We start from the raw sequence: 17,021 nt of genomic DNA, 5'->3' as shown, positions 1-17,021 counted from the left end.
CTAAAAGAAATATCACTGAGCTTTCAACATTAGGACTTTCATCCTTCCTTTTGGAGGCCCTTTTACAGTCATATTTACAAGGTTTTCTTCTTTTTGTATGTCTCTCTTCCATTATTCACTTTCCTCTCAGGGGGAAAATCAAGAGACAAAAGTTTAAGACAAATTTATACTCTCAGCCTCTGTATTATGCAGGGATAACAAAATTGGCACATCAGCATTTGGGCTGGTTCAGAAAAATCCATTTTTGATTATGCTACCAGCCAAAAGGCTAATTAATGGGCTAATCTTCGCCTTCCCATATCACAACTGGTAAATGTAAGGACTGGGATATTTTTCCTATGCTGCTGTAAGGAAACCTGTAGATTAAAAAAACTTTTTAATTAACCTTGTTTATGTTATCTGAGGAGATAAAACTTCTGGATGGTACGAAGATTAAGAATTGCAGCTATTGTAAATATGCCATTTGTACCATCTTGAATTGCAAATCAATATTTAAGCAGATTATGGGGGAAGATGGGGAGGGAGATAATTAATAGGAATGTTCAACTAAAACAAAAATTCACTTTGCCTTCTAAAATGGCATTCAGACAGGGTGGTCAGAACCATCTGGACTGCCAATTTAAAGTGGTACCCAGTGAAGGGAAGTCAGAGTCATGGCAGGCCATAAGAGCAAATGAGCTTGACCCTGCTGAGACTCAGGAAGACAGCATTCCTAGTAGTTTTAATGCAACTGCATCATGCTAAAGCTTAATTCAGGCCTGCCACAAGTGTGTGCAAGCTACAGGATGGGCACACGGGGACGCCCTGGCTGGCAAGGGCAAGAAAAGGGGGCTAATGCTGCCACCTATTTTACAGGTAGCTGCACTGGAAGGCCAGGGGAAGCACAAGCAAGGATATAAATGGCTATTGTAAACCACACCGCCCAGGGGGCCCCATGATATCCACAGCAATGATGCTTATCCCCTATCCACAGCCATGTCTCTCATCCCTTTGTGTTATGATGCGTAACTCCATAGGTCAGGGTAGAAAATTCATGGGAGACATAGATCCTGCTATACCTAACAGCAGAGCCCTGGTCAAAAACTTCAACAGGTAAGAGAACTACACATGATACATCCCCCCTCCCCCATTCAGAGAACCAGCTCAAGGCCTAGGTAATATGACAATCTGTGATGAGGGACTTTCAACCTGAAGGCCACAACCCGTCAGACTCTTAGGCATGCACTAATTGAAACAAGTGAACAGTCCTGGTGCCTTCAAGTAAGGAATATTTATAAGGGTAAATACATTAAATCATTCAAGTATAAGGGGGAGGCAAAGGATGATAAGAAAAGGAAAGGGATAAAAAGGCACCCGATCAGGTGAGATTGGTGGAAGTCAATGGGACTAGTCAGGTGCTTTAATATAAAGATGTATGGAGACATTCACAGTTTTCTCACCATAAGGTATAAGTTGTACTTGGCCCTTGCTCTGACCCTTCTACCCATAAGTAAATTAGACCCTTGAACCTGGTGTCCTTCCATTTTTTCTAAGCTTCACCCAACCACACCTATACCACACCACTCTGTAACTTATACCAACCTCTGGCATCTTGGCATCACATTCTGGAACACACAGGGCACATCTACACATTCATTAATGCACGGTGGTTACTGCGCATTCAATTTAGTACTTGTACAAGGACTAAATAAATGCACAGTAACCACAGTTACTGTGCAATAGCGCCGGTGAACACCGTTTTAGTGACACTACTGCGCAGTAGCGTATTAGCACTGTTTGCGCTGTGACACGCTATCGCAGAGTATTATTAGGCTACTGTGCAGTTAGTGTCTCGTGTAGATGTTCCCACAGAGAAAAATATGCAGAAATCCCAAAACTGCTACAATTCAGACACTCTAATGCAATGATGTATTACTGGCATGCCCAGCAAAACAACTCAGTTACAGTTGGGGGCCTGAGAATTGAAGCTGCTTATATTCAAATGCTGTGAGGTGATGCATTTAAAAGGAGGCAACTCAGAGAAGCATGCAATTAGTATTTCCTCCTGGGTGGGAAAGAAAAAAAAATCTTGGACACACTATGCTGGAGTGTTCCTGGTAGCTTGGTCAAGCTGAGGATTTGTAGCAGCTGAGAGATCAGCTATTAAACTTGAATCTTATGGCTAAGCAAAAGACATAGTTGCTGACAGCAGTTGATAGATGGTGAAGGCCATAAGGGATACGAATGACTGTTGCAGATGATGCCTTGCAGAAGATATAGCCTTAAGTTAGTTCCTTTGCTCGAGACTGCAAACCCACCTGGAACCGAGAGAGAGATTTGGCTGGCTGAGCATCACTGAATGACAATGCCCTGGATGGAATCAAAATTAAAAAGGGGAGGGCGGGGAGCAGGAGAGTTTGGATTTTTTTTTGTTTATAGGGGCTGAGGGAAATAGGATGAAGAAGTCAGAAGTTCTCATGTACTTATTAAAATACAGGACTAAATTCTCAGCACTAATGAGTTAGAGTACACCCACTGAAGTTGAGTTACACCAGCTGAGCATCTGGCTTGCTGTATTCAGAAATCTGATATTTTCATAGAATTATAGAAGTCAGGTCAGAAGGGATTTTGACCGACCCCCTGCCTGGGCAGGAGAAAAAACTGGGCTCAAATGACTCAAGTCAGGTAGGCATCAAGCCTCTTCTTAAAGACCCCCAGGGTAGGAGCCAGCACCACTTCCCTTGGAAGTTGGTTCCAGCTCCTAGCCGCCCTGACCATGAAGTAGTTCTTACAGATGTCTAATCTAAACCTCCTCTCCAACAACTTGTGGCCATTATTCCTTGTTATGCCAGGGGGCACGAGGGGAAACAAGGTCTCTCCCAAACCCTTCTGGTCCCCCCTAGTGAGCTTATAGACTGTCACCAGGTCCCCCCTCAGCCTTCTCTTGTGAAGGCTGAACAGGTTTAGGTCCCGCAGTCTCCCATTGTAGGGCCTGCCCTGTTGTCCCCAGATCATATGGGTGGCCCTCCTCTGGACCCTCTCCATGCTGTCCACATCCCTCCTGAAGTGGGGCGCACAGAACTGGACGCAGTACTCCAGCTGTGGTCTGACCAGTGCCGCATAGAGGGGGAGGATCACCTCCTTGGCCCTACCTGAGATGCACCTGTGGATGCACGACAAGGTGCAGTTAGCCCTGCCAACCGTGACCTTGCATTGTCGGCCCATGTTCATCCTGGAGTCAATAATGACTCCAAGATCCCTTTCAGCCTCCGTGCTCTCAAGAAGGGAGTTTCCCATCTTATAAGTGTGCTGCTGGTTTCTACTGCCCAAGTGCAGCACCCTGCACTTGTCAGTATTGAAGCGCATCCTGTTTTTGTTAGCCCACCCCTGTAACCTATCCAGGTCTTGCTGCAGTCTTTCCCTCCCTACTAGCATGCTCACCTCACCCCAAATTTTGGTATCATCAACAAATTTAAACCCATTGCTTTTCATCCCGTTGTCCAAATCACTGATAAAGAAATTGAACAGCCTAGCCCAAGGACCAAGCCCTGGGGGACTCCGCTGCCCACTTCCCCCCAGGTTGAATATGACCCATACACCACCACCCTCTGAGTACGACCCTTCAGCCAATCTGCAACCCATCTTACTGTGTATCAATGCCACAGTCGCCCAATTTTTTAATGAGGATGGGGTGGGAGACGGTGTCAAAGGCCTTGCTGAAGTCCAGAAAGACTACATCCACAGTGACACCTGCATCCAATGCTTTTGTGACCTGATCATAAAAGGCAATCAGGTAGGTCTGACATGAGCTGCCCCTAATGAAACCGTGCTGGTTGCCCTTAAGCATCATCCCTGAAGCCGGCCCATCACAGATGTGCTCCTTGATGATCTTCTCAAAGAGTTTCCATAGGATTGAGGTAAGACTGACGGGCCTATAGTTGCCCAGGTCCTCCCTCCTCCCTTTTTTAAAGATGGGGACCACATTGGCTATCTTCCAATCATCTGGCATCTGGCCCGAGCACCATGAGCACTTGTAAAGCTGTGCCAAGGGCCCTGCGATAACCCCTGCTAGCTCCCTCAACACCCTGGGGTGGAGAGCATCTGGACCCACTGATTTGAACACGTCCAGCCCCTCCAGAAGCTCTCTAACCTGGTCCTCCCCAACCTGAGATCTGGAGGCATTCCCTTGAGTCCAGCTTGCATCACAGTAGGGAAGTCCCGGTCCCTGCCGAAGAAAACGGAGGTGAAGAATCCGTTAAAGAGGTCTGCTTTCTCCTCTGGTGCAACCACTAGATTGCCCAGAGGATTTTGCAGCGACCCCACATTTCCCGGTGCTTTCTTCATCCTCCCTATATATTTGAAAAAGGACTTTTTATTATCTTTGATTTTGGATGCAAGTCCTAGTTCTATGTCTGCCTTAGCTTTCCTGACAGCCCCCCTACAGGCCCAAGCAGAGGAGGTATACTCCTCTTTGGAGATAGCACCCCCCTTTCACCAGTTGTACGCCGCCTTTTTGGCAATCAGGCATTCCTGGACACCCTTGGTGAGCAAGGGGTCTTTCGGGCACTCCTGCCCCCCTTTCTTCTTGTTGGGAGGTCACTCCTTGGGCCCTGAGCATCGTCTCCTTAAGGAACAACCGCTCATCTTGGGCACTGTAGTTATTCAACCACTGTAGTTATTCTTGATTTATACCAACTTTGGTGAGGTCAGAACCAGCCTCATGGATTTTAGGGTCTCATGAGTCAGAGCCTCAATGTTCAGATTCAAAGTCCTCCAGCATTTGGAGAGACTTCAATAAGGATGGAAACAGACGTTTCCTGATATGTCATTTGTGCCTCCCTAAAAGTGTTGATGGTGGAAGAACAGATGTCGCTACCACTGGTTACACCACATCACAGGAAAAATCACTGGCTCAACAAAAGGTAGTAATAGACTGCTGCTTTATGGAGGCAGGTGCCTATTAGATCTGTGGCGGGAGAGTACAGGCAGGAAGAGGTGTTCATAGTTTCCAGGCACCCTGAGCAAGTGCTCTCCAGCCCTGAAAGCCTCTCAAGCCCCTGGAGCACCTGCCCACTTTCCCTGCAGGGACTCTAAGAGTCCTTCTTCATGAGGGTGGAAATCTGGGTTTCCTTCTCAGTCAGACACGTCCCACTTCCCCCTCCCCCTGACTCCCCAATTATGTGGATGGGTCTGGCTGATCAGGGAAAGCAGGGGGCTCATATTGCAGAGCAGGACAAGGGGGTGGCCTATGTTTTGCTCATTGAAGCAGATAAGCTGTGCCGTGACACCACAGCACAGCTCATCTGCTTTATTTGGCAAAAATATTGTTAGCCTAAGAGTTTTTGTTAGGACACCAGCTGTGCTTAGAGAAACCCATCTGACCCTGACAGAACTGGATGCAGTGGTTCTTGTCCTTTCAAATGTGATGCCTTTTGCCACCTCAAAATCCTATATAAAACGAAGTCCGTATGCATGTCCGTATGCAAGGTGCATATGCATTTTTTACAAGGCATAAAGCCAAAGACAGTGAGTCGGTGTATCAAATTCTGTGCTAAATTAGGTTGTCCATTTTCTTTCCTCACATAGCTGAAACTCAGTAGTGTATTTCTACATACAGCTGGGACAATCCAAGCACTCTCTTCCTGCAGCGTCAGTGAGTCAAGCCTCCATTATGATGTAGTGATTCTGCACTGAGGAGCGTGAGTTACCTAGCCATTCTGCAGGCTTAGGTCTGGTGTGCAAACCACAATTCACCTAATAGAGCAGCACATCATTAATTGCACAGCCCCAAGAACGGGGCACAAATTTAGCAATTAGCTTTCATAAGCTATTTACAACACGTCTTCCTGAAAAGTAAAGGACACCAGTGGGTGGTTAAGTAACAAAATACCTTTAAAGAAAAAATCAATATCATTCCATAAAACTTTAGAAAAGCACTGACATGGATAGAAGAGAATTTTTTTCTCCTAGGAAACCAGTACAAGCTTGTTGGTTTTCTTCTCAAAATAAACTCTTCCACAGGTCATTTTCTTCCCAGTGCAAGGTTTCCAATATGCTAGTGGGCTAGTAACAAATTATTGAAGGCTAGAGAAAGTGGGAATGAAAGAACACAAGAAATTGGAGAGACGATACTGCAGTCATGTTTACAAGGGAGCTCCGCCAGGGGAACTGCTTTTTTTTTTATAGTAGAGGCAGCCCGGAAAGGACGCTGGATCTGGCACAGGACTACCATGTGGCCTTAACAAACAGCTTCCGGTTCCCCTCCCATCCTTTGCCCACACAGATCACAAACTCCAAGTGGGATGTTGGTTACCTCTGAGGGCTGTTGACAGAGACATACAAGCAGTTTTTGTGCCCTGGGCAGCAGCAGCTGCTGTCCGTCTTCCAGCCCTTATAAGTTGGAGCCTGGGAGTAGTGTCCCACTTGCCTGCTCCTAATGATGCTCCTGGCTGTAGGTGTTCCTGTATTTCAAGTCAAGAATAGTAACAAATGCCCCAGCAGAAATTAAATGACTCTCAGCACTGCCCAGAGAAAAAGGCAATACATCAAGCACAACATTAATAAAATTATAACGACCAATCAGGACCAAACGGCAAAGTCAATTTTTCACTTTATTAGAAACGTAAATGTAAAAAATTAATGTTTAAGTTCCCAAGTCAAATTTTGCTCTCAGTTACACTTGTATAATTACAAAGTAACACACTGAAGTCAATGGAGCGAATCTGGGTTGAATGGAGAGCACAGTTTGGCCCTATATATAGTTTTCCTTTGTAAGCCTGTAGAAAACAGACTTCTCTAGCTGTATACAAATATGTGCTTAGCTTCCACATTCAGTAATTCATCCAATACTTTTTTTTTCTTCCATTTTTGTTATTTCAAATGTACAAATACAGGGCCTGGTTCTCACTGGCATACTGGAACTATACAATTTTGTACACAGCTTTAGGTTGAGTCTCTGGGCATGTGTATACATTATACTGTGGTGGTGACAAGCCCAGGTTGCAATGAGGCCAAGCACGACCCCTAGCCCATCCAGGGAGATAGAGGTTTGGCATTTGGCCTCTTCAGGCTCATCTGTACTGCTGTGGCAGCATGTCCCAACACTGGGGCCCAAGCACGCTCAGCATGCCCAAGTCCACAGGCACAGTTCAAACTGGGAGCTTACTTGTGAGGCTGCCCTGGGCTCCTCCCTCTGCATACAATCTCAAGCCCTTCCATCTAGCCTGAGGACAGGCACCGAGAGACAAACTGGAAGCAGCTTCAGTGGTAGCTTGGAGCATGGCTGGGGACTCAGGTGCATGGGGTATGACAGGGCATGGTTGGACACTGTGGTGCCAGGACAGGCTGCACCACAGCCTAGAAAAGCCTGTGGGGCCAAATGCAGAGTGCCTAACTCCTATGGCTGTACTTGCATTAACGTGGGAAGAGCTTAAGAGAATAAGCTCTGAGTATGAACTGTTTAAACTTGACCCATTGACCTATATGATCACATTAATCCAGTTCTCAGAGGCCATGGCAGGAGGCTTTTTGTGGCAGTCTCTGTCAGCGCTCTAAGCTGTGAATTGTACAACTTTTAAACAGCTCCTCCTTAATTCATAATACCTGAAAACAAAGAGAGATGGAAGTCAGGGGACAGCAACATGTTTCCCCTGCTTCTCCAAATGAACTGAAAGATCCACCTTAGGACTCGCCTAGTCTTTTTTTTCCAAAAAAATATTGATAGGTTGTTGACCCCTAAAAAAGAAATAAGTAAATAATATCTGGCCTATGGTAAAAAAAAAAAAAAAGCCATTGCCACATTCTTTGTATTCAGGAGATTTGCTGTGGACTGGAGGACCAGTGCCCTAAATACCAAGATTACCTAGCTGATATGGAAGCAGTACATTTCCTGAACCAAGAACTAATATTATCTTCCATACACACACACACACAAAAGAACAAACACTAAATCTTTACTTGTGGTCTTCATTATATCTGTGTGCAAGTCACCAGGTACATGTTTTGGTTTCACTGCTTATCAGAGCCACAGAGAAACATCCCATAGAGATCATGCTCAGAAACTTCAATCTCAGCAGTGACCCTGTACAGAGAAATGGAAGCTAGGCCCAGTGGCTATCAGCTGACCCCACTCCATGACTGAAGCTTATTTAGGAATGCACTCCTGAATTTGCTTCTGCCGCTAGCACGCTGGCTCACAGATGTAGAAAGCGAGTGCTAGACCTGGTATCACACCCACAACATCACCTCGTTGGAATGGAGATAAATGCTTCTGTCATACCTGGCACTGGGCTACACAAAATGATCTAATTTGTCTGAATATAAATAACTATGATGTACAACTGTGTGCAAGTATGGCATGGCAGGAGTGTGACCATTGCAATCACGGTTCAGATCCCATTGCACCTTTAACTGAATGTCTGTCAGTGCTCCCGGTCTGAGAAAACTGGAAATGTGGATGTCTTCTATTGCTAGTACAGGCTCCATGTTTTCCAGTGTTCCCTCAATGTTTTCCAGGCTCAAAGTTTTTCAATGTTCCCTCAATGTTTTCCAGTTATTTGCTTCATCTAGCTGTAAGGAACAAATAATAGGGCTTCTACCACTTCCTGAAGAAGATCATTTTGTAGACTGCTATTGTAGATCTCAACAGCAGGATAGCAATTTTTTCTGACATCCAGCTAAGTCATACCGATTTTACCTATAGATCTGGGTGAGACTCAATTTGAGTTGCTAGAGCCTCAGAGGTGGTAGTTACCACATTTTTCATAGATTAGAGAGTTTTAATCACAGATTGTTTTTATGTGACATGGATTCTTTTGCCAGGTTATTGGGACACAGATTGGCAGCATTTGACTGCTTCCCTCCCAACCCAAACAAAAAAGTTGAGAACTGATTATTTTATAGTGCTAACTCATCCCAGCAGGCTGAAGCTGGCTATTTTTTTTCTTGTTGTCTTTGATTGTGCCATTCAAAGTACTCTGTTCTGTATATAAATTGTGTTTCTTTTTCTGATTACTGTTCCCCCCGGAAGGGTAAAAAAAATTGGCCAGCACTAAAAATGGAAACACATCTGATTTTATTTTATAACCTCATGCCTTTCCAGAATTTGATCTCTTCAGTGATTTTGGTGTCTTGGCTATTAGAGTGTTAATTGTTAGCAGAACATCATCTTCATATATTAATAACTTGTGGGTATCTCAAGTCCTTTAATATGCTTTTTTTGCATTCAGTGGTGTTTGTTAATTTTTCTAGTTAGATAAATAATTGTGTTTCTCTGTGTTAGTAGCACGAGTTTTACTATCCTGGATCATGACAGATGTGCATGTGTACAGCATTTTGATAAATTTCCCAGATGTATATTAAAAAAATTACAGTTATGGAGCCTGTAGCATAGATACTCTCATGCTATGCTATCAAAAGGTTTCTCGGTGTTTGGTGAATTTGCTACTCCAAGTTTTGTCCCTGCAAATATATCATTGAGACACCAGATGCCACTATTACAGATGGTCTGCACCGCTGTGCCTTTTCCACTAGTGTGGGATTCTCAAAAGTTCCTGAAAACACTTAGGAGCAAAAGCCCAATTGATGTTTTATAGGATTTATGCTTAACATATCAAAAATGAATGCATCATAGTTGAAAACAAGTATTTCATTCAAGAATCGACTATTCATATATCCGAGGGATTTTCAACACACACGACGCATGCGTGCACACACACACACACAATCCAGGAACATCTTTTGGTAATTAGCCAGGTCAAGAAGCTAGTTCTTGAAATGTAAATGTAAACCTTTTCAAAGAAGCTAAACTTCCATGCAAGCAACCTCTTCTGAATCAGACTTACAACTCATCCTTGATTACAACTATTGCCTATTGGTTTTTATAAGTTCATATAAAATAAAAAGTGCATGATTCATTTGGTCTCAGTTTCTTAAAGGGAGATGCCTTCCTGCTGTGTAAGGAGGTACAATATTTTGCACTATTTTATTTAGTCTACTGACAATTATGCTAGTATAGTTTCTCTTCCTCAAAATGAGCTTCTTCTGGAGTTCAGGTTAGATTGCAACAGGTCATCACTTCACAATGGGTTACCATACCAAGAGCATCTCAAAAGTAACGTTGAGTAGATGTTGCATTGTCCAGCACTGCTGTATTTTATCATCACATTCAGTATCATGAACCACATCTTAAAAGTAGGAATCAGTCTTCACCTTAGTCAATTTTTTCATGTCTTCCCACATGCTGGGCATTCCTCAGACTACTCCTACCATATACCATATTTTTTCACATTCAACATCACCTCAAATAAAACACACAACTTGTTTTTGGAAGGCATAATGTAGAAAAAAAGATGTTTTTCAGGGTCAAGGCCAAGTGTGTGACACAGAGTAAGTCTTTTGGGGACAGAAAGTGTCCAGGGAGTATAGCATCAAGAACTTCCTGGTGCCAGCTGCCTTCCCAGGTGGTCTCCTTTGATGCCACATTTCCTGTCCACACTATGCCGCCAAGAAGACTTACTTTATGTCACGTAAGGGTTAGGACCCAGACACTTTTCGCAGCTTGGCACCCCCAACACATTCCATTCTACTCACATGACACCTGCAAGCACTCTGGCCACCATTTCTCCCTTCAAACATGTGACTTTTGGATGCAGCAAATGACTTTGCAGCACTGCAAAGTAAAACACCTCCAAGGAGTTGTAGTTTCTAAACCCTAAAGCCATGGAAGGAAGCATTGGGCCGCATGCAGCTCAGGGGCTGTGCAGGCAGCCCCAGCAGGCAGCCTGTCAGCAGCCTGGGAATACATGCTCCGCAGAAGGGAAAAAAAAAAGTGGCAAGTCTGATCTTCCTTCCTCCCCACCCCTGAGCCTGCCTGCCTGTCTGAGCTGTGCAGGGGCCCAGTGCTTCCCTCTGTGGTTGCGTTGCCCCCCGGGACCGCCCAAGCCGGGTGCCTGCAGCAGGCGGGTGCCACCTTGTGGGGGGCCGCTGGTGCCCCTGCAACTCAGGGACTGCTCTGCCCACCAGCAGCTCGCTCTCCCCTCCCTGCTGCTGGAGAGACAGGTAAGGATCGGGCTCCGACATGGGTGTACATGACACAGGGGGTTACTTTGCCCTAAATTGAAGCACTGTTCTTAAAAAAAACTGCTTCAATTTAGGGAGAATTAAATGCCTGTGTCATATACAAACCCCCTCAATACACTAGTACATGCATAGAGCCTAAGCATGCACATTCACCATAAGAAGGAGTCACAGAAAAACAGTCCAACTATATAATCCAACCTCCTGCTCAAGGCCAGATAGTCCCTGTCTAAGCCATCCTAGATAAATGTTTCTCTGCTTTGAAAAATTTCCAAGGATGAGGAATCCCCCACTTCTGTAGGTAGCTTGTTCCAATACTTAAGCACTAGCTTAGTAAGCAAGTTCTTCCTAATATCCAACCTAAATTTTGCTTGTTGCAGTTTAAGATTGTAATTTATTTTTCTGTCTCCCGTTGCCACACAGAATAATATATCACCATCCTCTCGTAACAGAGTTTGCTGTTCAGGAAGGGCAGTCTCTTACTGCACTTCCTGCCCTTGCTATAATTGAGATAGATTGTTCTTGTGGTTTTGATATGGTCTCTTTAATGTACAATTAGCTCACCTGAACACTTCCACTTGGATTTGTCTCCTATTGGAGCCTACCAAATAGTTCCTGGAGTTTGCTCATTCATAAAAATGATGTTTTAGTCACAATGTTTTAGCCTAAGAATTATGCAAGAAGCAAGAGTTTTTGTGGGTGATTGTGTTTTATTGGACCAGCTGCATGATTGGGATAAAGTTAGACATGCTTTTGAATACAAGGTTTTCGTCATCAGGTCTCTGGTGAAGATCAGACCTGATGAAGAATGCCTTGAATTCGAAAGCTTGTAAGCTTGTCTAACTTTATCCCAACCATGTAGTTATTCCAGTAAAACATAATCACCCACAAAAACCTTTGCTTCTCACATTCATTCAAGAAAACACGTGAGTGAAAACGTTGTTCATGGTGAATAAACAGGCGAGTGCTTTTTGTCGAGTGGGAGAGCAGATTATTGCAATTCTGCTGTAACGTATGGTTAAACAGATACAAGTAGCATATGCCCCCCAAGATAATTACTACTGTTAAAGGAATATCAGTGCCAATGAAGGGCCAACTTTCTCACTTTCTTCCTTCTCTCCCTCCACTGAATCAACTGCGAAATGAACAGGAGAACAGGCTGCTGTAGAACTAACAATATGTGAAGTGCTTGTAGCCGGTACTGCCACCTGTGTCTATCTTATTTCAGAAAAAATAAATCCTATAAAGGGAGGACAGTGGAGAAAGAACTGGGGAGTAATTCAGAGTAAAAGGCAAGAGATGGGGATGTAGGAACTGTGTGACTCAGCTCGTTATGGATGAATGATTAGAATTAGCACCAGAGATTCCTTTCCTTTATGGGAAACATCTGTGAGTGATTTACCTCCAAATATTTGTAGATGGATGGTTACAGCTAGCAAGAACCATCCAAAATATTTGTGGCAAACACATCACATGTCAGCATCTCAAGGGAGGTTAGCTTGAAAGGCAGCTGTATTTGGAAGGCAAGGGCTCAGAGAATGAATGTCCATGCCACAGCAAATTGAACTGGCAATTATTTTCCTCTCACTATTCTTGCTTTAGTGTTTTAGGGCCAAAACATAATCTCATTTGGAGTTACTCTTGTGTAAATAAGACCAAGAAGAGGAAATTATTATTTGAAAGCATATTGCAAATAACTTTCATTGACAATTACTCATATCCTGCAGCAATAAAATCAGGTCTAATCACTGCCTCTGCTGTATCATTTTGACTTCTACTTACTGTACAGCTTGGCATCTTGATCAGGATGTCAGGAGGGCTTCTTAGACAGGTAGTTGACATTACTGTCATTCCTTCATGACACCTGGTTTAGAGTACAGCCGGGGAACAAAACAAGAACACAGAAGGGAGAAAAAAAAATTCTCATGGAGCTATCTGCTTGAACTCACACTAATAAGCTTTCACCTACCCATTCACACAACTTCACTTATGCATATGGCATGTGCTTCAACATCCAACCTCAGTCCTTTTCTAACCTAGACATTACTCAGAAAGCTGACAGGACCAATGAAGCTGAATATTGCAGCAGGTGGCATCTTCCACCAAGTGTCACTAAAAACAGCAACATGTATAGACCATCCTTACAATGCTTCTGCTGCCTAGGAATTGAATGCATCTTTCAATCAACAGCACCCAAAACATGAGCTAGGTCAAGCTTACCCAGCAGTGACCATGGATTGAACTCTGACTTCTTGAAAACATCTAAACAAAACAGCTACCATATACAGGACACATAATAATAAACCTTTTAAGTAAGTTAGATACATCTAGGTGGTGTGAGTCAGAATATTATGCTCCAGTTTGATGTTTGACTTGCACACAAAGGAAGTTGAGGTCCATCTACACTCAACGATGAGTTTTCTATCAGGAACCTTGCAACCCATTCCACCATAGCTGCTAATGTCCAGTAACTTAGCAATACCAAACCATTCATCATGAACATTCAACACTCTCATTGGCAGAGAAAGAGACAGAGATCGATTCCATTTCTGTTCCAACCCACCTGAGTCCCTGAAAAACTGTTAATGCAAAAGGTGAGTGTATCTCTTCCTCCTCACTGCTTTTTTGTGACATAATCTTAAGAAGGTAAGAAGGTAGCGTGTTAAAAAGTGGATGCATTAATGGATTTTCAGAAACTTGAACGGTGGGGAATACAATTGCATGTAGACACCTAAGTCCACTTAGAGGTCCAACAGGTAGAATAGGATAAGGCTCAAAATCTATGCCATTCTCAGGCAGCCACAGCTCTCATCATCAGTGCCCCAGGATAGTTCTATGGAGACATGCTGATGAAAGGAATGGTCTTCATCAGAGCCAACAAATATATTTACCAGCAGCAACCTCACCATTTGTTCTCCACACAGCACATGGGCCCTGCTAAATAGGTTCTGGTCCAACCAAAACTTCTATGCAGCCACTTCTTTAAATGCAGACAGCATGAAAACATAAGGCACAGCCAAGTCTGCCAAGTTTCAAGGAGATAGGTGCAGGGGTTTCTGGGAAACTGTACCTTAGGGTGCTGACAAGCAAAACTCGTAATGTGTGACTTTGCGTGTGTGTTAAGGCTCACTGGTGCTGGAGCCTCTACACAGCACGGTAATGTGTCTTTTCCTCCCCTACAACCTCAGTCTGGTCCACCACTTTAAATGACAATGGGTATTAATAACTTAGTGAGCACTAGCACAGTAGCACCAGCAGCATCTCAGGAAACCAAACTGTGATAGAGCCTTTCTTTCCTCTCCTGCAGGAGTTTCTTCTCGAGCAGCTGCCAGAGCACTCTCCCTGCCAGCCACAGCCCTGGGGCTTAGATGTGGCCAGGTCCCTGTGTCCTTCCAGTCAGATGCTAGTGGTGTTGGTCTAAGGACATGGCACTGGCAGACAAGGTCCTTTGGGTCAATCTAATCTGGTATCTTTTAGCAGACCAACTGAATGGTTACAGAAATATATCTTAGCAAGCTCCCAGATTGAAAAACGCTTCATTGGGCATAGGAAGCACCTGCAGTTGGTGTGTGCTGTTCCTGGATGGAAGGAATAGTAAAGAAGCCGGGGGGGGGGGGGGGAACAGGCTGGGGGAGGGCAAGGAGTGAAGGATGATGTAGCAGTGCAGGCAAAAGTGGAGAGGTACCTGGGGAGTCAGATGTTTGGCAGGTTGTAGTGTGTCAGAATTTCACTGTCTATATTGAATCCATGAGTTTCTGTACCTCCATTTGGCTCTGAAGCTCCCTCACTTCAGGGATCACCTGGCTAAGGAGGGCATTGCCAACACTGAGGGTCTCGGTGGCCTCAAGGAAGGGCTTGAGGACCACCAAGATCCCACTCTGTTAAGGGGAATACTGATCCCAATCTCCCCGAACAAGGCCATCTCATGGATGGCCTTCTGTTGCTCCACCAGGCTCTCGAGCATCAGGTATGTGGAGTTCCACCAAGTCTCCACATCCTGCATGATTTTGTGCTGTGGGAGGTTTATTCTGCTTGTTTGTCCCGCATCATCTTGCCCTCCAATGCTCCAGTGGAAGTAGCCTGCCACCTTCCTGCATTTGGAAATGAGCTTGCTGGTGGTGCTGGTACCATTGTCAGCAGCCCTTTCCCCCTCCAAGGCATCCCTGACTATAAGGTGGAACTTGTGTGCCACACAGAGGATGCCAAAAAAGTTGTCGTCATGGATGGCCTTGACCATATTGCCCTTATTGTCGGTGACCATGAACCCACAGGTGAGCTCACCCTGCACAATGAGCCACCCTTGCACCAAGCAGATCATGACCCCCATGATCTCTGTTGCCATGTTGGACTCATCCATCACCTCAGCTTGAACAAGAGCCCACCGATGACCTGACTGGTCACACCACTGCCCTATGAGGGAGAGATAGGTGTGATCTCCACCCCGGCTGCTCCACATGTCCAAGGTGAAGTGTAAGACCACTTGCAGACCTGCCTTGTGCAGCTCCTCCCTCAAGTACTCCCCACATGCCTCATATAGGTGGACACCACTGTCCTGCTGAAGGTGGTACATGTGGGCACTTGGTATGATGGGGCCACAAGCACTATGTGTCCCAGCCACCTGTGCAGGGTTCAGGATTGATTGAGAGTGTGGTCGGGGGGTAGAAAGGTAAGAAAGGTTTACCGACTTAACAAAAACACAACTACACATAGTATACTAAGACACATAATGACAGACAATAATAATTCAAACTGGCAACATATCAGCAGTCTTCTCTGATGCCTGATGTATGACAAGTTTCTCTTTCCACAAAGCTCAGCAAAGTCAGGTATCCCCGATCAGCACTGTCCAAGAGGTACCAGGAAGGACTCTGGTATTCAGTCTTTGGGCTCCTCAAGATCCATGGGCCCACTGATCCAGGTCAACAGCTAATTAATCTCTTTCACAGTGCTGTATCTTCCTTCTAAATGATTTCCGGGTGTGCCAGCCAATTTATAATTTCTGAGTTGTGCTGATAAATTACAGCCATTCAGATTATTTTTACTTCAACTGTCCTTAGACTGACCAATAGCAGTACAAGACTTGCATTCCTTTGATAAGGTTCATTTTAACTACACAACAGGGCCTTACTACTTCAAGGCTTTGCTAAATTTACTAGGCCTTACTTTATAAAAGGCCTTACTACATCTTAAACTTTAATTAGGCTCTTAGCAACAACATATTAATTCTGGGATTAAGGATAACAAAAAGTCCTTCTTCAAGTATATAGGTAGCAAGAAGAAGTCTCAGGGTAACATTGGACCTCTGTGAGGCAGGGCAGGGCAGTTGGTGATGGATGTGCAAGAGAAGGCAGAACTCTTCAACAAGTTCTTTGCCTCCGTGCTCCTGTCTGCTGACAATGGGGTGCTTTCGGGTGATAGCGTACAGAGGCCCAGGAAGGATGCGAGTCCCCCGACTGTTAGTTCAGACCTAGTTAAGGATTACCTGGAGGGCTTAGATGTGTCCAAGTCATCAGGCCCAGATAACCTTCATCCACGGGTACTGAGGGAATTGGCTGGTATCAATGCAGAGCCATTGGCACGGCTGTTCAAGGACTCCTGGTGCTCGGGCCAAGTCTCTGAGGACTGGAAAAGGGCCAATGTGGTCCCTATTTTCAAGAAGGGGAGGAAGGAAGAGCCTGGCAACTACAGGCCAGTCAGCCTCACTTCTATCCTGGGGAAGGTCTTTGAAAAAATTATCAAGGGCCACATTTGGGAGAGCCCTGCAGGGGAAGTGATGTTGAGGGGTAACCAGCGTGGGTTCATGCAAGGCCGATCCTGCCTGACTAACCTGGTCTCTTTCTATGACCAAGTAACAAAGAGCTTAGCTGGGAAGGAGGAAGTTGATGTCATCTTCTTGAACTTCCAGAAGGCCTTCGACACAGCGTCCCACCCAGTTCTGGTGGGCAAGCTGAGGGACTGCAGCATTG

This window comes from Crocodylus siamensis, chromosome 3 (genome assembly GCF_052110815.1).
Source record: "Crocodylus siamensis isolate JL-2025a chromosome 3, ASM5211081v1, whole genome shotgun sequence".
Classification (NCBI taxonomy): domain Eukaryota; kingdom Metazoa; phylum Chordata; order Crocodylia; family Crocodylidae; genus Crocodylus; species Crocodylus siamensis.
Note: the sequence above shows the minus strand (reverse complement) of the source record.